This window comes from Dermacentor andersoni, chromosome 10 (assembly GCF_023375885.2).
Source record: "Dermacentor andersoni chromosome 10, qqDerAnde1_hic_scaffold, whole genome shotgun sequence".
Taxonomy (NCBI): Eukaryota; Metazoa; Arthropoda; class Arachnida; order Ixodida; family Ixodidae; genus Dermacentor; species Dermacentor andersoni.
This window is the reverse complement of record NC_092823.1, coordinates 28,687,328-28,710,915: the sequence shown is the minus strand read 5'-3', so window position 1 is coordinate 28,710,915 and position 23,588 is coordinate 28,687,328. Positions and strand designations below refer to the sequence as shown.

Genomic DNA, 23,588 nt, shown 5'->3' with positions numbered 1-23,588 from the left:
AAAAACACCTTTGCAAATCGCAATAACGACGAATGTCAAGCGCGCGCACACAGACAGAATGCGAGCAGTTTCCGAAAGCGCTAACGAAAGACTGTACGGACGTTCCTACGCGTTCGACGCATATCAGAAGCGCGCGCGTGCGCGCACACGCACACACACAAGCACAAAAGGCGAGCAGTTTCCGAAAGCACTCGCCGAAGACGGTACGGACGTTTTTACAAGAAAGCAAATCCCGCCGGCGTGGCACCATTTCCCGAAGCACAAACAACACCACAGTACACATCCGTAGAACGGCGCACAACAAGCCTGAACAAAGCGTACACCACTCGACGCCAAATCTGTCGTCGATTACGCCGCTGAGAATCACGAACACCTTCTAACATTCACAAACCAAACGACGATGTGCTGCGAACTCCAAACAGATTTTACGGCCCTGTCCGATTGATAGGGCTGCTCCACAGGTTGTCCTCGCTGTTGAAAGCAATGTCAGCAAAGTTGTTGAAAAAGGTCGCCTAAAACACGCAAGAACATTGAAATAATACGCCTGTACTACCCACGCTACCCATGCGATCACGGTTACCGGAACCACAGACGGCGAAGTAAACAAAAGACGTCATTTCCCCTCATTTCGGACCGAGACCTATAATTACTTTCTCAGTTGCACGACTCTTCCTTTCGAGCAAGGCGCGACTTGTTGCTGGGACTGTGAGGGCGCTGCGGTCGAGCTCTGCACCAAGTGAGCGGTGCTGCTCTGCTGACATGTGCAGGTTAGTTGCGGGTGTTTGCGCTTCTTGTGCTGTAGCCGATTTTATTTTCTCACTGCGTGTGCCTTGTCACTGTCCTCGTGCACGTGGCTGGCGGTCGAGGTCTTTTGCGTCCGGTTCAAGTTTTGCGCTCACGGAGACGCCAGTACCGGCGAAGTGTGGGTCACCGAGCGTTAACATTGCGTGCGCACTTTGGTTTGTAGGCCCACTTTTTTTTCATCTCATTCCTTTTTTCGGACCTGTACCCCCAGGTATGGTGTCTGTAAAATATTATACTTCAGCTTAAACAACAACAGAAAGAAATAACGGCTGCTTTATTCAGCGAGCACCATGTAAATGCCGAGTGCCGCGACAAGCACCTATAACCGTGCCAGGCTATGGCAGACGACGCTTGGACGCTTGGCGCGGAGGTCGATGGCAGCGCTGCGGTGGCGTGAACGGTAGCGGGCTAAATGGTGCGCATAGGCTAGGAGTTGGGGTACTTAAAGAGAATCTATAAACGTTGTTGCGGCGGCCCGGGCGGTCGATGTGGTACTGATCGTTTGATCATATTTACGCGGTGCGTAGAGAACATGTGCTCATTTTTTGAGCGAATTAACGATCACTAAGCCCTGGGTCCTGTGCAATGCTATTAGCTCGCTGTATGTTTCTTGCTGTGCGCCGTTGTTGATTATCGTAGTGCGGTCCACACGCGCTTTCTTTGTGCCCGGCTCATGAGAAGTGTTGTACTCTCGCCGCTCCCGCATCGGCTCACAGTGCACGGAAGAATGTGTTGATAGTTGTGCTATCGCGTACTGTAGTTCACCGCAATTCAACACTACGTTGGACGGACTGTTGGTGCAGTCGATGCGGCGTGAACGGACACGAAGGAGCGCTCGCCTCAGAAGGTAAGTCCGGCGCCTAGCGCATTCTTATGGTTCATGTAGTGTACCTTGTCATGCGCAGCAGAAGATGATTAGTACAGCTACAAAAACAGTGACAGTGATTCCCTAATGTTCGTTCGATATCGTAGTGCACATTTAGGAAAACGTTTCACGAAAATTACCCCGAGATTGATGTTGTTAAGAGCTTCATCTATTGTTTATTTTCTTTTTGTTATGAAGTATGCTAGCGCCGGGGCATCGCTTGGTCTGAACGGGCACAAAAATTCAAGCAGGGAATGTCACTGCTTCTGTACGTAATTCCTCAGCAAGAAATCGTATAGACAATTCTAGAAGTACGTTGATGTGTTGTGCAAATGTTTTCACAGCTAACGCCAACGCGCGACGGCATCCAAATGATCTGACTCGTGAGAAGCTTTTAGCTTGTATGCAAACTTTGATGCTTATAGATTGTCGCCAAGACAACCTGTATTTCTTGTGTTTAGTGTTCTGTTTGTTTTCGTGCCTTTGACACGTTTAATAACCGCCTGTGATGTAAGAATGAAATATTTATTTGTCTAAGCGGATGCAGCTTCTTGTAGCTGGCTGTACGAGAGCTTTCCACAATTTGACGCGATGTTGTTAAATCACAAGTTTGCAGATTCAGCAGTGATTACAATAAGCTGAACATTTATTGTTTAGGGATGTCACAATTTCCTGAGACGGAGGCATCTCTGCACCACAAAGGAGACTGCGGCACCATGCAGCCTGAACAGCACGACAAAGCATCTGATCTGCCTGCTTTGACAAGGTACGTACAAAACGGTCACAGCCATTTATGTGTTCTAGGTTCTATTTGTGTATTTGGTACCTGCCAACTTTCCCGATTAGTTTCTGCTTTTCCAAGTGTGCTGTTTGTGTACAGCGTGTCAAGGTAAATAGTGGTTAATAATGTATGCATAGAAAAATGTGGGCGCTGAGAGCAAGCTTTAGGAAAGTGCATGCTGTCTTTCCAACACAGGATTTCTGTCTAGAATTTTTGCAAAATATGAAGTGCAGAGGCTGGCAGGTTTGGCAAACAATGTTCAACACTTTTGCTTTAGATTTTAATGTAGCCAGTTCATTATCTGTCCCTAGTATAGCATAGCGTCAAGCTTGAAGCTGATCTCTGATGTCACGTCAGTTGCAGGATGTAATAACGTGGTATCACAAACTGCTTGTTACGCATGTCAGTCAACATGGTGCAGTGGTCACAGGTGCGAGTATAACCGAAAGCTGGGCATTCTTTGCCCTTCTGCACATGATGTGGGATAGAGCTTGAACTATGCTATAGTGGCACCATCTCCCTCACCTTCTCTTCCTCATTATTCTGTTAACTTGCAGTAAAATGCACAACTTCTGGAGGCTTAATTATGGTGTTGTCTGCTGAACTTGGCTGATGTGAATTTCAGTAGTCTGGGGTACCCTCAAAGCCATGCTGTACTTTGCATGCATTTTAAAATGGTCAATTTGAAATATGTGATTGGCTGTGGCATTCTCAGAGAAACAAGGCCTCTTGTGAATAATGCATACATGCATTATTCGCATTTTCTAATACTCTCAAGAAGCAGCCTATAGGCTGCTCCCCGAAGAAGTGACCACCTTTGCTTACCCTACAGGGCAGTCTGGTCCAGTTTACTTAACCTGTCTGCCATCTATGCACGAGGAGGACAGAAGCGCAAAAAAGGGACCTTCGATTAATGTTTTTGCACAGTTGGCTCATACATTGCACTTTTCGTATCTTGCAGGCTTTGTTAACTCAAAGCTTTCTATGGGCGAATATCAGCATTTCATTCCTATTTATACCTAATAAGAATTACTTTGTTCATAGTGTCACTTTTTATATTATACTCTTGTGAGAATAAGCTCACTTGTTTTAATGCAGATGTGGCTGGGCCTGCAGAAAGAGTGTAAGCACACTACTGTGTTGCTGATCAGTGCTGGTGCTGATCTCTACGTCTGAGTTGGCCTCACAACGTCCAGGCGCCACTGTGCTTTGCTTCATTGACAAGGTAATATGATATAGACACCTTGCACGTCAGTATCAGTTTTGAGAAATATGCTAAGACACAAGGGTTGGCCTTGGTGATAAATACACTCGTGTTCTTTTTTAAAGCGTTCTTCTTGCAGTGTTCCTCATGTACATGTTTTCAGAAGATGCTTAAATGCAAACCGCCATGGAACTTGTTTATGCCTTAATGTAGCACTCTTTCACCAAAAGAAAAGCCTTATTTAATGCACAATTCATAAGAAAGGTGAGGAAGTGACAGGACATAAGTCTAACAACCATCCAGTTTTACTGCTTGCACAGCACTATAAAGCGAGAGGTGAAAGGGCAAGAACAGATAAATCGAAAATGCATGTTGCTCACACAACCGCGAAAAGGACACATGGCATGGCTACTATGACGCTTGTTTTACAATGATAAATAAGCAGTCTTGCTATATGATAGTCCACTGGAGGTGGAGCCAACTTGCAGATTCCCTGTCACACATATCAGGAAATCTTAACGAATTTCGCCAGCGCTATGGTCCTTATACATTGCCACGGTTGCACAGTTTTCAAACAAAATAATGTAAGTGAGCTTTGCACTACCAAGTGACCACGAAATGACCTGAGCATTCAGTTAACATGGTTGCAAATCCAGTCATTTATACATTGGCCTGTTTTGCCGACGTAGTGTCTACTGCACGACAGTGATATTTAATATCCATCAACACCCCTGTGCTCTACGTACTCTTTCTTGCGTGCTTTTTTTTCACAGGTAGTGGAAGATTACTTGATTCCAGAACAATTTGGTTTGTTCTACCCATGATAGTGAACTTGCCAGTCTTATATTAAACATGGAATTGGTTAGAAAGATGTGGTATTTCTTATGGTGCCCTGGTGCATTCAGCTTGTGCAGATGCTTCAAGCTTGTATTGACAAAAATTGGGATGAAGCCATAGGAGGAGAGTTGTAAAAGTGTAACGAAAGCCTCCTGATAGATATGCTGAGTTGTGCTGCTGTGCACACTTATTGGTTATCCCTACTGGGTAACGCTGTTAGGGTTATGGATGCTTTGACACTGTAGGGCCTACAAGATGGCTAGCATTACAGAACACATTAAAACGACTGTAGGGATGCGTGTCGTGCTATGGTATCATAATTGGCCCACAAAGTGACCACCTTTGCTTACACTATGTGGTAATCTGGCCCAGTTTACTTAACCCGACTGCCATCTATGCATGAGGAGAAGGGACTAAAAAAATGAAGGGACCTTCGATTAATGTTCTTGTACAGATGGCCCATACATTGCATTTTTCTTATCTTGCAAGCTTTGTTACTTAAAGCTTTCTATGGGTGAATATCAGCATTTCATCCTTATTTTTACCTAATAAGTATTGCTTTGTTCACAGTGTCACTTTCTATATTTACCGTATTTACTCGCATAATGATCGCACTCACGTAATGATCACAGCCCTGAATTTTGTCGTCCAAATTCGATTTTTTTTTATTTCCTGTGTTGATCACACTCCGAACTTGCCGCAGCGATCTGTCATGTGCCAAGTCTAGCTATTAATGATCGCGCTTACCATCTGTCGAATGCTACGCGAACAACTCTTCAAGACAAACCAAGCAGTCTGCACGCACCAAACATTCTTAAGCAGATGCCCGATTTCATTCCTTTCATCACTTTCCGCACTTCCATGACAAAAAAGCTACAACCAAAATTGCCTTTATTATGTGTAGGCTTTGTAATGGTTGTGGTCAAGAACAACAAAAAAGGCACCTTTCGATTCTTCTCATCTGCACTCGTGGGCACGCAACAAATCTTGTAACACTTGTAATACAGCTAAGATATTCGCCCACCCTTAGCGGAAACGTGCTGTATTAATATAGTAGTGAAGACAAATGCCGCAGTTTCCGCAGCATGCCCGCCGTGTCTTTCTATGTCACTGGCAGCTAAGCGCGCCCATCTGTTTCTGCCCCCTCATAGTGGACATGGCTACGTTATTGCCATAGACTTACTGATATTAATGATATTATTCATTCCGGATACGGAAGAAACTGTTTCAATGCATGTAACGTACTCACGAGAAAAAAAAATCGCATTTGGCGCATTTGGTGTGTTCAGCTTGCTGCGCCGGCCGCCATTTTTGTTTTGGTGTTCCGCACTACACTCAGTGGCAGCCACCTATTTGTTGACCTGTTGCCATCCCGCAGCAAACGCGGGATAAAAAATTCTTTTCGCGGGAAATTTAACCGGCGTAATGATCACACATCTGAATTTGCGACCATTTTTTTTACAAAAAAGTCTGATCATTATGCGGGTAAATACAGTACTCTTGTGACACCAAGCTCACTTGTTTTAATGCAGGTGTGGCTGGGCCTGCAGAAAAGCTGTAAGCAGACTGCAGTGTTGCTGATCAGTGCTGATCTCCACGTCCGAGTTGGTCCCACAATATCCAGGCACCACGGTGCTTTCACAAGGTAATATGATATGGACACCTTGCACCTTAGTATCAGTTTTGAGTTTGACTTTTGATAAATATTTAAGAAGACACAAGGGTTGGCCTTGGTGATAAATACACTCGTGTTCTTTTTTTAAAGTGCTCTTTCGGCAGTGTTCCTCATGTACATGTTTTCAGAGGATGCTTACACTCCTTAAATGCAAACTGCCATGGAGCTTGTTTAGGCCTTAAACTAGAACTCTTTCACCAAGAAAAAAGCCTCATTTAACGCACAATTCATAAGGAAGGTAAGGAGATGACCGCCAGCGTCTAACAACTATCCAGTTTGACTGCTTTCCCAGCAATATCAAGTGAGAAGCGAAGGGGCAAGAACAGATTAATAGGCAATGCATGTTGCTCGCACAACTGCGAATGCGACACGTGGCATGGCTACTATGAATGCTGGGGTGCGATCGGAGGTGGTTGTTCGGCGTGTTCGTTCGGTTACCGGCGCGCGCGATTGACCTACTCCGCGCCTACGTCGCCAGCCGCGCCCCGCGGCTGGCGCCTTTCAGAACTGCATAGTCACACTCTGTAGTCGTGATGATCATGACCACGGTTTCGTTCGCAGCGGTCAACTGTGGCAAGTAGCACTTTCATTGTGACTTGGTGCAATGCACGCAGTCTCACAAACATGATGGCTATCGAGGACAATAATTGTACTGTGGCCTGCACTCTGGCATCCAATCAGCCAGTTACATTGAGTTTGTAGAACAATCTGTTACAGCCAGCTCAATGGTGAAAAAATTATCGGGATGGACCCGTGGTAGTGAATAGCACGTTTCTGATAAAGATGTGACCAAGTCTTGTGCTATGACTGCACTGCAAAGGAGTACTTCCTCAACACCCTTGCCACTACAAGCAGTATAATCAGTCGTGAATTGACATTTGCAGCTCCCATACTGCTTATGTGTGAAATAGAAACAGGATTTCTGGATTAATTCAGTATAAAAGTGTGTTTGTGTGAACGTTTGTTTCTTATTTTCATACCCTTAATAATTCAACATTCCGTTAATTCAGAATTTTGTTCCAGTCCTGGGAAATTTCAATGAATGAGCTTTTACTGTATACACCCCTTCTTTCACCGCATGTGTAATTTGAGCTCACTGGGTTACTGCAAGAACTTTTTTCAGCCTCAAGGGTAAAATTTCTAGCTCGGACAAAGCAGCTCCTTAAGGATGCAAGAAGTTTTACTGTGGTTTTCTACTGTTCCCATCTGCTTCCCTAAACTTCTTCTCAAATGTAAAGAAAATCTAGTATATCCCGTACAAAAGGTGCTTGTCGCTGACTGTGGGATTAAATGTGGTGAATCCTCTGAGCTAGAATTGTCCCTGGCCCATTATCAGTGAAGCTTCATTGACTAGGGCTTTCCTACAGCCAGGATGTAAACTTTGAACCTTTTGCATATATCTTAGTTTTATCCTTGAGTGCCATCACTGTGTCTGGCAACCTAGTTTCCCTCAATAACTGTTACCTTTTTTATCCATTATTTCGGGAAAAGATACTTTTTCTGAGAGCACATATGCTATTTTTGTATATGAGTAACTAATCTCTTGCAATTTTCATCTTTCGTAGGTTCACAATCGAAATGGGTTATTTATTTGTGCTAGGAAGTGGATGTGGGTAAACCAAGCCAAAACGGACAGCACGTTTGCCTGGGAGATTGCCCGATGCTTGTGGCAGGCACAGGAATTAATCCACAGGAGTGTTACGAGCAAAAGTATGTATGCGAAAGCTAAAGGAAGGTGGCGAGGCCAAGCCAGCGTTGACACCACAAAATCTTGGTGCATATCTAAGTAAGTAGACCCTGTCCTGCTAGCTCATGTTTTCATAAGGATTGCAAAGTGTTTGGAAGTTAAAGGAGTAATGCCTATCACACGGTGCTTTTTCTGCACGAATATAATGGGCTGTCGGTAAGATCGGGTTGTATTGAGGTGATCTCTCATATGGGCCGACACAGTTTACATCTACACATCAGGGGCATGCATAGCTGTATGCGTATATTAAGTGCTGTGCTCTAGCTCGCTAACAAAAACTATCATTTAGTTTCTATAGTGGTATTAAAGGTGCATTAATCGTTCCTATAAACAATTCTGCACTGGCATCTATGCAGTGTTTTCCGTCTGCATATTCCGCAGTGCGGTAGCAAAGAGCTGTGCTATTTGTGTATTCACTTGCATGAGCTTGTTATACTTGTTCATTTAATGTAAAATACTTGTGGAAAAGTATTAGACTATTTCTGTGGTCTGGTATTGCAATTCTGCAGCCATTTATATTGTTTGTAAAACACGAACATTTAACAGAGACAGGAACAAGACAATGCGAGGACGAGCACTTGCTTTCAACTGCTGTGGTTAATGTTGAAATATCAATTTACATAGGTAAAAAACTCATAAGCCTCCGTGTTTTCTATTTCCTGTTTCTCTGTGAGATTTTCACGCTTTACTCAATATCATGCAAGAACCAGCCCATTCAGTTATGCAGTGGAGCCACCTATTGTGCATGTCAGTTCCAATGGCTTGTTAGAATCTAACAGTGCCGGCTGCTTTGTTTACATTTTTTTGCAGAGGCATACGAGCACTTTGTTTCAAAAACGCCAAGCACCGTGGATACAGAGGCAAGGAGGCTGAAGGACCTGAACAAGCACCTGGCCACCATGCTTCGGGATGCAAAATAAAGATGGTTTGTGTTAATTGTGGGCCCTAAAAAGTGTCCTCTTTGTCTCCGAGCTGGCACATCGGCCGACTCACATGATAGAAATTAACTCGCTGTAATGTTGGCAGTAGATGTTACTGTGTGGAACTTCACCAAAAATATTGCATGAACAAAACTCATTCAACACAAATGAGAACACTTGTAGAATGCAGCTAAACAAGAATAGTGTCATTTTGCATAGCTGAACGAGAATATTTTCATGTAGCATGCACAAACGAGAACGATATCGTTGAGCATAGACGTGCGAGAACTATCTCGTCAAGCATAGCTATGCGAGAATAATCTCGTTTAATGTACCCATACGAGAACGATCTCGTTCAGTAACGATGTCCTCTCGTACACATGTGACATACGACATCGTAGAGTCTACGGAGCAATAATAGCGTAGAGAAGTTCTCGTACAATTCTCATACATATTTTTTCAATAGGGAAGGCACTGGCGGGTGACCTTGTGGCTCGGAAAAACACTTTTTTTGTATCACGTATTTTTTTATTTCATTTATTTCATACTGCAGACCTAAAACAGGTCCAAGCAGGGTGGTTAAACACAAAAAATATTGCAATGCATTATTCAATCAAGTAAGGTGGTAAGACACAACAGTAATACAATGAGTCAATCAATTGAAGCAGGCAACAGCGAGTTATTCCAGTCTGTTATAGTTCGGGGCAAAAAAGAATACTTGAATACATCCGTCCGTGCTAAATAAGGTGTTAGTAAATTCGGATGATGGTGTCGAATAAACCTAGACGTTGTACTGAAGAGATACGATGCAGGATTAATTGATAAGTCTCCATTAATAAGGATCGTAAGAAATCGAATTCTTAAGTGTTGCCTTCGCTGCTCAAGGACTTCGATGCCATTTTCACGCATTATTTGTGAGGGGGAATCGTAGCGATAGAATTTAGAATATATGAATCGTACGGCTTTTTTCTGTACCCTTTCGAGACAGTTAATATTTTGTTTAGTAAACGGGTCCCAAACAACACATACATATTCAAGTTTAGGTCTAATTAATGAATAATAAGCAAGCAGTTTTACGTTAGGTGGGGAATTTCTAAGTTTATGTAGCAAAAAATATAATTTACACAAGGCTAAGAAAACAGATATTATCAATGTGTAAATTCCATGATAAGTTGTTAGTAATTGTGACGCCCAAATACTTATATTTCGTTACTTCCTGCAAGGGCAACGAACGCAACGTGTAACTAAAGGTTAGTGGAGCTTTCTGACGAGTGAAGCGAAGAAAGACCGTCTTTTCAGCGTTAAGCCGCATTCCCATGTTTCGCACCAATCAGTAATGCCAGCTAGAGAAGAATTTATATCAGTTTGATCAATAATTGAAGTGATTTCCCTAAAAAGCACACAGTCGTCAGCAAACAACCTAATTTGCACGCTGGGATGAATTGAAGTAGTAATATCATTTATATAGAGTAAGAAGAGCAGTGGTCCTAAGACACTTCCTTGAGGTACTCCCGAGGTGACCGGAAGACAGCCAGACTGTTGCTTATTAAGTTCCACGAACTGGCGGCGATTTGTTAGGTAGCTTGTTATCTATGCGATTAATATTTCAGGGAGCTCAAGATGTCTAAGTTTTAGTATTAATTTGTCATGTGGAACTGTATCAAAGGCTTTGCTAAAGTCAAGAAATACGGCGTCAATTTGACCATTTTTATCGAGGCATGAGGCGAGTAATGAATTACGGTGACAAGCTGTGTAACTGTTAAATAGCCTTTTCTAAATCCGTGTTGAAAATTAGACAGTATTGAATGTTTATCTAGAAATTCGTTAATCTGATTGGCAACAATATGTTCAATTAGTTTGCAACATGAGGATGTCAATGATATTGGCCGGTAATTTTCTAACAATGAACAGTCGCCCTTCTTGAATACGGGTACAACTCTGGCTACCCTCAAGTCATCCGGTAATTTTCCAGCAAGCAACGAAGCATCAAATATAATAAGAAGGAACCTTGCAATAGTTTCAGCATAACGTTTCAAAAAAATGTTCGGAATGTTGTCAGGACCGCAAGAAGATTTAGTTTTTAAGTTAAATAGCATCGAAACTAAGCCAGGGTATGAAATAAAATTAGCTTCAGATGGGTGAAACGTTTTGCCTCTAGATGAACTAATGCCAGAGTTAGAAAATACACTGTGAAAATAATAATTGAAGTGACTCGCAATTTCCCTGTGATCGGTAATGATTGAACCATCGATGCAGATTTGTGCTACTGGCTTCTTTTTTTCGCTCAAGTAATTCCAGAACTTTTCAGGCTGTTAAACACTAAAGTTTGGTAGTACTATATTGAAATAGTGTTCCTTTAATGGTGCATACTGCACGCGCAAGGTTTTCTTTCATTTCTTTAATTCGATCAGGTTGTAATCGTGTTTTCTTTAACCTTTTTATCTTGCGGGTCATATGGATAATATCACGTGTCATCCACGGTGTTTGTTTGCGGACTAGTTTATGTTTATCAGGCACAAATTTATCAATGCAGAACTTACACATGTTTTTAAAACGGTGCCAGAGTGCTGTCACATCACTGTCGTTAAAGTCGGTGAGACATGTTTCCATATGTTCTATTATGGCTGCATCATTTGCGCGTCAGTAGTCCTTGAAGGAACGCTTCACAGGTTTTTCAGATGGGGTGGAAGAAACTATGGATATATCGATACTGAGAAGTAGATGATCAGATATACCTTTTACAACTGCAACGGTATATTCAGTTAGCATTCTGGGCAAAAATACCAGATCAAGCAAAGATTGGCAAGGTCCTTGCACACGTGTTGGCTCCTGAACGACTTGAATTAGGTTATGCGTTAGCATTATGTTAAGCATGCTGTTTGAATGCTTATTGTTCCGTGAAAGCGCTTGCAAACGTTCCCAAATGACGTGATTGAGCTACAGGAAGCTGTAACGGTAGTTGTTCATCTTCCTCTGCAGTTTTCTCATTGACACTTTTCATTTAGGTAATTTTAATATTTGAGAAGTTGATTAATTGATCAATATAGTTCTGTAATTAGGCGGAATGCGAAAAACAATCTCAGTATCTCCAAGCGACAGCAAACAACGCTGCCTTGGTTCTGCCCACCTACGCGGCATTTGCATATTTATAATCTTGGTGCATGATAGTTGGGGCACCCAGTATATTGTCTCTAGGTATTGTAGGGCTGGGTATTTCAAAAGGGTGAGTTTGTTAATGGCGTATGCTCGACATTTTGAGCATTTGGATGGACTTTGTAGTCTATGAAAACTGCGTTTGTATAATTTTAGTGTCTCTTTCCTTATGATTACTGATTACTGTTTAGCGTCTGATTTGTATTCTGGATATACTTTGCAGCCTAGTGGGGTTCTCTCGTAGTTCCTGAACATACGCCTTTCTTTCGAGGTGTAATTTTATATGTAACTGCGGGTCGTATCTGGTTACGGCCAGGCAATCGAAGGACCCGGGTCATTGTATTTCACGGGATTGGGCATTTGCTTTGGCATTTTTCTCAATTTTGTGGTGGCCAATCACCCATTTCAGATGAACCATTACCTACTGAGTAGTTTGAAGTGATGTGGTCCTTGGGGATGAATTTAATTTCCTGCGGCAAGTTGTTTTTTCGTCCACTTTCATTTCCATTATTTGATCGTTTCTTTATTTCATTTCTTAGGCACAAGTTTTTTCCCCTATGTTGTCCTTGGTGTCAGTGTTTGTTGGCTTCTTATGTTCCAAGATCAGCAGCACGTGCCCGTAAATTCTGTGCATCTATACTCGGGCGCAGCACCTCTCGCGGCCGCCACTGCCGGCACCGCTGAAGCGTTCAGTGTCTTGCTCGGTGTTGCCGCGGGCGCGGCTACTCTCTACACCAGCTCTCATGTCTGCCGTGTCACCGTCAAACGTCCGGAGTTTTTGACAGACTCGCCTGAAGTGTGGTTCGTGCAGGTGGGTGGCCGAGTTCTCCCTAGCGCTCGTTACCCACCACCGAATGTGCTACAATTACATCATCGGCCATTTAGACACCTATTGCGCTGATAAAATCCAGGAAATCCTCGCCAACCCACCACCTGCCGACCTTTACCAACCCCTCAATGTTGAACTCATCTCTCAGCTGTCACTTTTTGCAGGTCAAAAGGTGCGTCAAGTACTCCAGTGCGAAGAATCCTCGACCGCGAGCCATCGCAGTTCCTCCGCCACATGAGTGCCCTCGCCGGCATACCGCCTATCGACGACCCTTTCCGCCGAACGTTGTGGCTTCAACGACTACCAGCCACGTCCAAGCCGTTCTCCAGTTTCAGTACGCGCTACCGCTACACCAACTACCAGAGATGACCGACCACATCAACCACGTCTCCCGGTCGTCGCTATCTTCCTTTGTTGAGACTGTCAACGCACTTCGAGACGCCTGCGCGCTGATTCGCTACGTCGAGTTCGTTAACAGGCTTCTCAGCTCCATTCAATGTCATCAGCATGCAAGCTCGGAGTCGCGTCCCCACGAGCGCCCTGAAAACCCTCGACCGCAACTCATCACAGCCGGGTGTTTACCAGCCGCTGCTACTCTCACCGACGCTTGCGGGACAAAATGCGCAAATCGTATTGTCTTGCACTCCAGGGAAGCCACGGCAGCTAATAAAAACAGACGCAAACTGGCAACCTGCAGGGCGTCACAATTTTGTTATGAATGAAATAACATGATAGCGGTTACTCATCGACCATGGTGCTGATATTTGCAGTTATCCATGTGATCACCTGCACGGTAAGAAGCTGTATAGGTCCTTCGAGCTTAGTGCAACGAACCCGCCCACCATCGAATCGCTCTACCTGCCCATCGAACACAAAAACCCACGCCGTCTTTTTTCTCGCAATTTTGTTATCGCCGACTTTGAGAAAATCATCGAGTCCAACTTCCCGGAATACTACAATCTTCTTCCTGACTGATGACACGACCACAATATCAGCACCACAACACATCTTTCTTCGCGAGGTCAGCGGATCGCCACTAATTATCCCAGCGAAAGGGCGATGACCGCAGAAAGTCCGTTGTCACCACGCCCTTCTTGTCAAATTTCCCCACCTGACTTGTAAAGCGGGCTTCTACGCGAGGCACCCCAGAACACTATCTGCGACATACGTACAACTACGGGCCCTGCTGTTTCCTGCCGCGCTTGTCGCCTAACTCCTGAGTGCCGGCGAATCACCCAAAGTGAGTTCGTATGTATGCTCCACGAAAGAAATCACCCGCCGCTCCGAGCGACCGTGAGCATCGGTGCCTTACCTGGTAGCAAAGACCACCTGTTGGTGACGCTGCGGGGATCACCGTTCCCGACATATACCTCGTTCGTCAAGTAACAGTACTTCGCCCACCCCATACACGGATGGCACGCCTTCTCTGTGTTCGATCTAGTCGAAGCGTACGCGCAAACTCCTGCCAAACCCAACCACGTCCCGAAGGCTGCTATGATGACGTAATGTGGTTTGTTCGAGCTTCTATTCATGAGCTTCGGTCTTAGAAACACGGGAGAAAGCCTCCGACACTTCATCGATGAAGTCTTCCGCGGCCTCAATTCCTGCTTCTTTTATCTAGGCGTCACACTGGTCTTCTTTAGATACGCTGAGGACCACCGTCATCATCTACGCCTACTATTCAGCATGTCGTTTACCATCAATTTGCAGTAGACCTCGCCTGGCGAAACCGTCGTCCACTTTTTTCACTGCACCCGCCGTGGTGGCTTAGTGGCTTTGACGGTGCGTTGCTGAGCACGAAATCGCGGGATCGAATCCCGGCTGCGGCGGCCGCATTTCGATGGAGGCTAAATGCAAACACACCCGTGTACCGTTCATTGTGTGTATGTTAATGAACCCCAGGTGGTCAAAATCAAGCCGGAGTTCCCCTCTACGGCGTGCCTCATAATCAGATCGTGGTTTTGACAAGTAAAACACCAGAATTTAGTTTCTCTTTTCTTGGCAGTATGTCAATGGCAAAGATGTGTTAGCTGACGAACTATCCCGCCATTCCGCCGTAATTTCTTCATCTGTGACTGCCCATGAGTGATTCTTCACTGAAGATGCAGCAGCTCACCCTCACTTAGCCAAAAATGATTGTCTACTGCAATGTATCCACTGGACGGAGCCAGACTCTACGTTCCTCCATCGTATGGCCCTTGGCTCGTGAACCAACTGCACAACCTCAGCCATCCTGTTATCCGCGCCTCAACACTTGGTGTGGCTTACAGCTACGTTTGGCCCTTTATGCAGCGTTACTGTCGTACCTGGTCGCGCACCTGCATTCATTGGCAATGTGCCAAAAATACCTGGCACCTCATTTCGCCACTCGTAGTATTCTGCCGGCCTTAAGAACACTTGTAACACGTTAACCTAGGTAACCTAGGCATTGTCAGCTGTCATCAGTTCAGCATTGACAAACTCAAGCCATTTGTATCATTACTAGCAGTCCTCGCCAGTCAAATGCATCCATTTTGCTCCGTCAAAAGCTCATTTAACGACTGTGAATTTGTTTCAATATAATATAACAATCTTATTTTTCAAGTTATTTAACAACCAATTGCTTTATGAATTCGTCGACTTAAAATGATTTACATAACGACAATAGAACTAGGTTTGCCTTTAAGAGAATTCTTTTTTCTGCTTCGTGTTCTTACCAATTACGGTAAACTAACATAATCATTTGCTGGCATATTTTATGGAATCGCTTACCATCAAACATAAAACCACTCACTTCGTTCTGTGCCTTCAAAAAATCCCTAAACTATTTCCTTTTGACGCATTGACGCAATTATGGCGCCAAATGTTTTATTTATTTATTCTTATCACTGTTTTTCGTATGTTTTGCTATTCACGTGGTGGTCGTTGCCTTTAGTTGTTTTGTTTATAAATGCTTCTTTTTATGTATTGTCTTGCTTTTTATGTGTGTTTAAATGTTTCATATGTATATTTTTAGCACACTGATATTTTTACTTTATGTTCATTTGGGTCTACTGATTATATCTTTCTCTATTTCGTTCTGTTCCGTTACATAACTTAAAGGTACTGCTGTACACCGATTTTGTTTTTATTTTTTGGTAGTATTACTGTACATTGTAGTCCTAAGCACGTTTCTGTTGTTGCACTTCACCTCTTTGTTTCTCTCAGTGCACATATTCTAAATTTTATTTCTGCCCTGCCACCTATGTAATTTTTTTCTTATAATTACCCACCGAGGGTCCCGTTTACCGTCTTCGACTTTGGGACCCTCGTCTGTAAAAGAAAAATGCAACCGTTTCCTTTTTTGTAATGAATAACCTTGATTTGATTTGATCATTAATTCCTTTCCTCCCTGCCATTGAACGCTTGACATGATCTCCTGAAGTACAACCTCTCGTAAGGACCCCTGCAAAATAGGCCGCGACAACTTTCTTTGCTAGTTGGATGTTCCATTTCGGCACCACTCGTCATGTGATAACTGATCAAGGATGGCAGTTCCAAGTTCAAGTATTCACAGTCCTCGGGTTCGCGACTGGTTTTGAGCGATCGTGGACCCCAAGTTACGACCACTCTGGCAACGAAGAATCGAACACTTTAACTGGCAGTTAAAAGCAGCCATCATGTGCCAATGTGAGGCTTTCCCAGCTATCGCCCTGCGTCTTCGCGCCACCTTCATGCTCAACATTCAAGCGACTAGTGCAGAACTAGTCCACGGGGAGCTACAGCGCCTTCCCGAGAATTTCCTTTCGGCAGGGGATGTCGCGGCCACTTCAGGGCCGGTATTTTGTAGCGATGCCTTTTCCAATTCTATGCTTTTTCAGGCTTTTCGCGCTTGGCCAGTGGTCAGAGCGATGGTCTGCCCACATTATCAACGGGATCAGGCGGCTGTGTGTGGTGGACGATAAGAATAGCATAGAATAAGGCATAAGGCATCGCTACGAAATAGCGGCCCAGATCCTTCCCATTTAATGGCCCCGCTCCGACGCAGCATGACTGCCCTCCGTCCGTCGCCAGCGCTGGATCATTGCAAGCAAACGCCTTTTGTTTTGAAAGAGCTGGCTAAACGTTAGGATGCCTTTCTCCACTGTGACAGTATCGCTGCGTTTTTCCTGCCAGCGAAAACCCGACCCCACCGCATTATCTATCGCAACGAGAAAACTTCCAGTTTTCGCATCCGAGAAAGGGACGTCCACAAATCCATAGACAAACTGAAGATCGCGACGGCGAAAAATGGCGACAATTCTCCCGAAATGTGCATGTAATTCCTATCGCAATAATATAAACGGCACCGCAGGGCAATCCCATTGGAGACGTGGATGACGATGATTCGCTTCGAGTGTCATGGCCATATAATTGCTATCACAATAAAACCGCCCAGTTATAGTCCAGTTTGCGCGTTTTAAGGATCAAGAAGAGGTTTTTGGAGGGATGCTGCAAGCAGAAAGGAACAAGGTTTTTTTAGTCGCGAAGATTTCTCTCGGTTAATCCCATTTCCATGAATGAAGCAGCTTGACTCGCATAAGGGAAAAATCATCGCAATTTACACTTCTTCATAAGATTATTACTGATGGCCTGTGTTATATAGATAAGTCTTCATGAATTCTGTTGTTTCTTCAAAACAGCAGTTTTCACGCCTGCTCTAGAACGTCATTATAGTGTTTCGTCTCGCAATATTGCCGTCAATGCCACTGTCAGTGTACTACATTCCTGGTGTAACATAAAGCTATTCCAGACTGTTTATATTCCATTACTGCCACTAGCCTTGAACGATTGGTGAAACAATTTTCAGATCACCTCCACCTCGGCTGTCCATTACGCAACCTGACGAAAACAATTACAGTGAACTCTCACTTCAGTGAGTTTCAAGGGACCGAAGGAAATAGCTCACTTAACTGAAAGTTCACTTAACTGAATATTCACTAGAACAACATAAGACATGGCATACAGAGTCAAAAGTTTGAAGTGCAATTCATGGAGCAAAAGAAATGGCATCCATAGTGTTAGAAATGTGTGAAATGGAATTTGTACATATCAACAAGTACAAAGTTCATAACAGTTATAATGCTGCCTTTCTCACTCAGAAAAAAAAAACTGTAATCTTCTTCTGCACTTGTACTTTTAAAGCACAGGAAGTAACAAACTGTCCAAAGAGTCAATGTTCTTGTACGGTTCTTCTGGCACAGCTTGCTGTTGAGACACAAAGTCTTTCAACTTTCCAATGTACCCTACAGCCTCAGCTAGATTTATAGGGCTTGAAACTGGCTCGGCAGTTGCCTCTTCTTCGTCGCACTCTCCTTCTTCTTCAGGACGAACACTGCAAACAATCTCCAGATCCGTCTGTCCAGCACAGGTAATCAGTGCACTGTCACATTGTGCGTAATCTTCAAACGAAGTATCTGATCGTAACTGATAAGTTACGATCAGATAACTGAGTAAGTAACTGATGGTAAAAATAAGCCTTGGTCCTCTGAGCGCGTTCGTTAAATTGAAATATTGACTTCCGAAATTCGTTCAAGTGAAACATTTTTGCATAGAATCTATAAGAAAACTGCCGGGGATATTTAAAAAGTTCGTTACTGAAATATTCGATAAACCGACGTTCGTACAACTGAAAGTTCACTGTATAACTCGCCATCTTACATGATGTATACATAGGAGTCATGCAGGAATCAATTATTTTCCGATTCTACGCCTTCTTAGACGTTAGCCCGTCGCTATTTATTACGTTGGCATGGAAAAAACAGATCGCTGCTCGCAGATGGCTGTGGCTCTGCCTGTTCGGAGCTGTCAGAGAGAATGGACCGGCCTGCGCAAATTAAAAACATTTGTGGCAGTGTAACCTTGTGGCAGGCATTGTGGCAGGTACAGAACAGGTATTCGGCCTTAACTCAGGAAGAGGATTTTAGTGTTGAAGATATTATTACGATATGATCAAGCGATGCTCAAGAAACGAGCCACCGCGAGAACGACGATGAAGTTGGTCGGTGCTCTTGGCGCGAGCGAGTGTCGGCCTGGCTGCCTGGCTCCAGTGTAAATAGCCTGTAAATAGCGTCTTCTGTCTGTGTCTTTCCACACGCAACAATATCAATGACAATCTTATGGACGTCATTAAGGAGTGTGCAATAGAGGTCAGTGGTAACTACGTTAGACAGGATGCCAGTAAGCTATCGCAGGAGACGAAAGATCTGATCAAAACACGCCAATGTATGAAAGCATCTAACCCTACAGCTAGAATAGAACTGGCAGAACTTTCGAAGTTAATCAACAAGCGTAAGACAGCTGACATAAGGAAGTATATTATGGATAGAATTGAACATGCTCTCAGGAACGGAGGAAGCCTAAAAACAGTGAAGAAGAAACTAGGAATAGGCAAGAATCAGATGTATGCGTTAAGAGACAAAGCCGGCAATACCATTACTAATATGGATCAGATAGTTCATGCGGCTGAGGAGTTCTATAGATATTTATACAGTACCAGTGGCACCCAAGACGATAATGGAAGAGAGCATAGTCTTGAGGAATTTTTAATCCCACCAGTAACGGCGGAAGAAGTAAAGAAACCCTTGGGAGCTATGCAAAGAGGGAAGGCAGCTGGGGAGGATCAGGTAACATCAGATTTGTTGAAGGAGGGGGGGCAGATTGTTCTAGCAAACTGGCCACTTTGTATAAGCAATGCCTCATGACTTCGAGCGTACCGGAATCTTGGATGAACGCTAACATAATCCTAATCCAGAAGAAAGGGTACGCCAAAGACTTGAAAATTTATAGACCGATCAGCTTACTGTCCGTTCTGCAGAAGGATCGACATTTGGGCGAGTTGGTACTGGTTGAACATCTTGAAGGGGCAGCGCGAAAAAAGGAAGACAGAAGGCAGGAACACACAGGACAGCGCTGTTGTTCCTGCCTTCTGTCTTCGTTTTTTCGCGCTGCCCCTTCAAGATGTTACTGTCCGTTACCTACAAAGTATTCACTAAGGTAATCGCCAGTACCGTCATTAACACCTTAGACTTCTGTCAACCAAAGGACCAGGCAGGATTCCGTAAAGGCTACTCAATAATATACCATATTCACACTATCAATCAGGTGACGGAGAAATGTGCGGAATATAACCAAACCTTATATATAGCTTTCATTGATTACGAGAAAGCGTTTGATTCAGTCGAAACCTTAGCTGTCATGGAGGCATTATGGAATCAGGGTGTAGACGAGCCGTATGTAAAAATACTGAAAGATATCTATAGCGGCTCCACAGCCACCGTAATCCTCCATAAAGAAAGCAACAAAAATCCCAATAAAGAAAGGCGTCAGGCAGGGAGATACGATCTCTCCAACGCTATTCACAGCGTGTTTACAGGAGGTATTCAGAGACCTGGATAGGGAAGAATTGGGGATAATAGTTAATGGAGAATACCTTGGTAACTTGCGATTCGCTGATGATATCGCCTTGCTTAGTAACTCAGGGGACCAACTGCAAAGCATGCTCACTGACCTAGAGAGGCAAAGCAGAAGGGTGGGTCTAAAAATTAATCTGCAGAAAACTAAAGTAATGTTTACCAGTCTCGGAAGAGAACAGCAGTTTACGATAGGTAGCGAGGCACTGGAAGTGGTAAGGGAATACATCTACTTAGGGCAGGTAGTGACCGCGGATTCGGATAATAAGATTGAAATAGTCAGAAGAATGAGAATGGGCTGGGGTGCGTTTGGCAGGCATTTTCAGATAAGGAACAGCAGGTTGCCATTATCCCTTAAGAGAAAACAGTATAACAGCTGTGTCTTACCAGTACTCACGTACGGGGCAGAAACCTGGAGGCCTACGAAAATGGTTCTACTTAAATTGAGGACCACGCAACGAGCTATGGAAACATGAATGAGAGGTGTAACGTTAAGGGATAAGAAAGGAGCAGATTGGGTGAGGGAACAAACACGAGTTAATCACATCTTAGTTGAAATCACGAAAAAGAAATGGGCATGGGCAGGGCATGTAATGAGGAGGGAAGATAACCGATGGTCATTAAGGGTTACGGACTGGATTCCAATGGAAGGGAAGCGTAGCAGGGGGCGGCAGAAAGTTAGGTGGGCGGATGAGATTAAGAAGTTTGCATGGACAACATGGCCACAATTAGTACATGACCGGGGTAGTTGGAGAAGTATTGGAGAGGCCTTTGCCCTGCGCGTATTCGTTTAAGACGTGCTAACACTGGGTCGATACGAGACCGACAAGACACTGATGCCGACTATTGGCCGACTATTCAGCACTGTGCTACTGAGACCATTTGATCATAATAAGCCGACAACGACGCAACCGGGGCGTGCGAGTTGTCATATAGCGCGACGGGCTTTCTTGTCGACGACAAAATCTGCGTGCCGACCATGATAGCTTGACCGAACCCTACGCGATCAGCCGTCGAACCGACAACGCGATAGCTGGAGCTCATTCACTTGTATATATACATATTCGCGCTCAAAATGCGTCGACATGCGTTCGAAGTTGAAATGCACAAGCTTCAATCCTCTGGATCAAGCCGTACACGCGAACTTTGAGTCAATGTTGATCCTCTTTAGTGAAGATTGGGTTAGGCGTGACCCCGTCAAGTTCGTGCACCCGCTACCGATGCACCTGAACATAAAAATAAGCAGTCAGGACGAAGGAAACCGCCCTTATAGTTCAGTTCTGGCCGCATAGCGATTTGATATCAACTGTACTCTTCACTTCGCACAGCACGTACACAGTAAAGGCCCAACCACACACAGCCCGGGATACGCGTCTCGCTACGCGTACACGTAAGCGTACGCGTCTGCGTGCGCATACGCGGGTGACGAAGGGAAGGGCATCCAGCCACACGATACGCGCACACGTGCGCGCTTCGCTGCGCGTAGCACAGGGCTGACAGACCAGCGGCCCAGCGATGGCGGAAACGGTCGTCTTTGGCTTTGAGAAAAGTTTATCTTTAATTTCATTATGGCTAGCCATCTTTATTTAATTTATCAATGTTAGAGCTAGTACATTGTCTTTAAGTTTAGAAATGCACGCTGTTCGTATCTATACATCCTTATGGCAAGAAAAGCTACATCAATTATCAACATCACGCGCGATAGCGTCTGCTTTCTCACAACTGCAGCTGACATCTGCGCGCGACCACGCACGACGTTGCTGCCGAGCTCTTGCTTAGCCGCTTGCTTCGCCGGCATCAGCGTTCTCTCCGCGCAATGTACCACATGAGAAAGAAGCTTTTGCTGCTGTTGCTCTTGCAAAGGCGGCGGGAGCGCAGAAAGCTTCTGCGGCCTCTGCGGCGACGTTGGTGGGTCCGGCCAGTCTTTCAACTGCGTAAAGAAGAAGGACTTTACGGCTGTGAGTAACTTCTTTCCTTTCGATGATCTGCAGTGGTTGAACTAGGAGCCAGTGTTTGGACATGGGGACTTATCTTCGTTAGGAGAGCAATTACTTATCAGCGTTTTTAAGTGCACGCATAAGTGAAAGGGTTAAAGTAGTAATGCGGGGATCGTACTCGCAGCGCGCGAACGCCCAATTCGCAGAACAGCATCGCGTCGTCGGTGCAAGGTTCGTCCAGGTTGACAGCACCGATCGAAACGATACCGCGACGTACGCGAACATGGGGAACGACAAGAGCAGGGTGTAGTTCGGAAAGCGCGAAAGCATAGGGGAAGATCGGGCTGATTAGCCGCCGGAAGCATACAAATAGTACATTGGATACGTGGTGACGACACCTCACGACGTTTCAACCCCCGTCAGTCTAACCCGTGTATGCCGTACGACATACGGTCATTAACTGTTCAGCTTCAGAGGGGAAGAAGCGCTTGATTCTATTTAACAGACAATCTGTAATACTAATTTGGAGCTCCCTTCATTATTAACAGTAGACCATACTGTTTACACAGAGCTTGTGTAGCACCCTCTTTTCTTGCACAAAATTTGTAAGGATTAAGTTTTGTAATACATTTTCTGCTATTCGATATTTTATTTGATATCCAGATTATTTTTTCTTCATTTGATTCGATTCTAAACCTACTTTTCGGTATTAGCACACCCCTACAAAAAGCTAAGGACTGCTAGTTGTATTTGTGCCATTAGTATAGCACATAGATTCAAGAACACCTTTTTACACGTGTTGGTTGTCTTATATGAAGCTTGTGGACGAGATACGATTTCCTATATTTTCTGTCTCTCAGAAGTGTGACTGTAGAATATGAAGTGTAATGTAATTAAATTGTAACCGGGGGGGCAGGTTAAAATTCTGTGCGACTAATTTCGGAAGTTACTTGGCAGTGGCTGCACGATTTTAATATACCGTTGACTGGCTCTCCTGTTTTGCCGAACCACTGTTTGTATTCAAGCACATAAACAAAGCAGGGGGTAAAATTAATGATGGCTAGTGGCTATACGTGTGTGTCAGTGAAAAGTGTACAGCTCCTGATACCTGCGTGTGTATGTGGGCAGGGCATGGTCTTGCTGCCAGGCAATAATGCACCATTTTTTACAGATGCAACGGATACGTCAGAATGACCACGGATTTTTCAACAAGTTCTTTCGCAAGGCGCCACAGCTCCTGGACAAGCTATTGAGCTTTTTAGCAGAGGACCTCACACGGCAGCACCACATTCGAGAAACCCCTGGAGCCTGGAGAACGACTTGCTGTAGCATTGAGGTTTGTAAAGGATAGTTACCCCTAGAGTAATAATGTGCGATTGCAGGAATACAGAACAGCATTTCTTTGTCATTTAATGTATCATTTACTT

General features: G+C 44.3%; 1 long non-coding RNA gene across 1 annotated transcript; it reads left to right on the top strand.

Annotated features, from left to right (window-relative positions):
- Positions 1 to 1,340: 1,340 nt before the first annotated feature.
- LOC126518974 (uncharacterized) lies at positions 1,341 to 8,849 on the top strand. The gene is made up of 6 exons (XR_008610041.2): positions 1,341 to 1,651; positions 2,327 to 2,435; positions 3,549 to 3,675; positions 6,024 to 6,136; positions 7,732 to 7,952; positions 8,724 to 8,849. It is a non-coding gene; the product is annotated as an uncharacterized lncRNA (long non-coding RNA).
- The last annotated feature ends 14,739 nt before the right edge of the window (positions 8,850 to 23,588 follow it).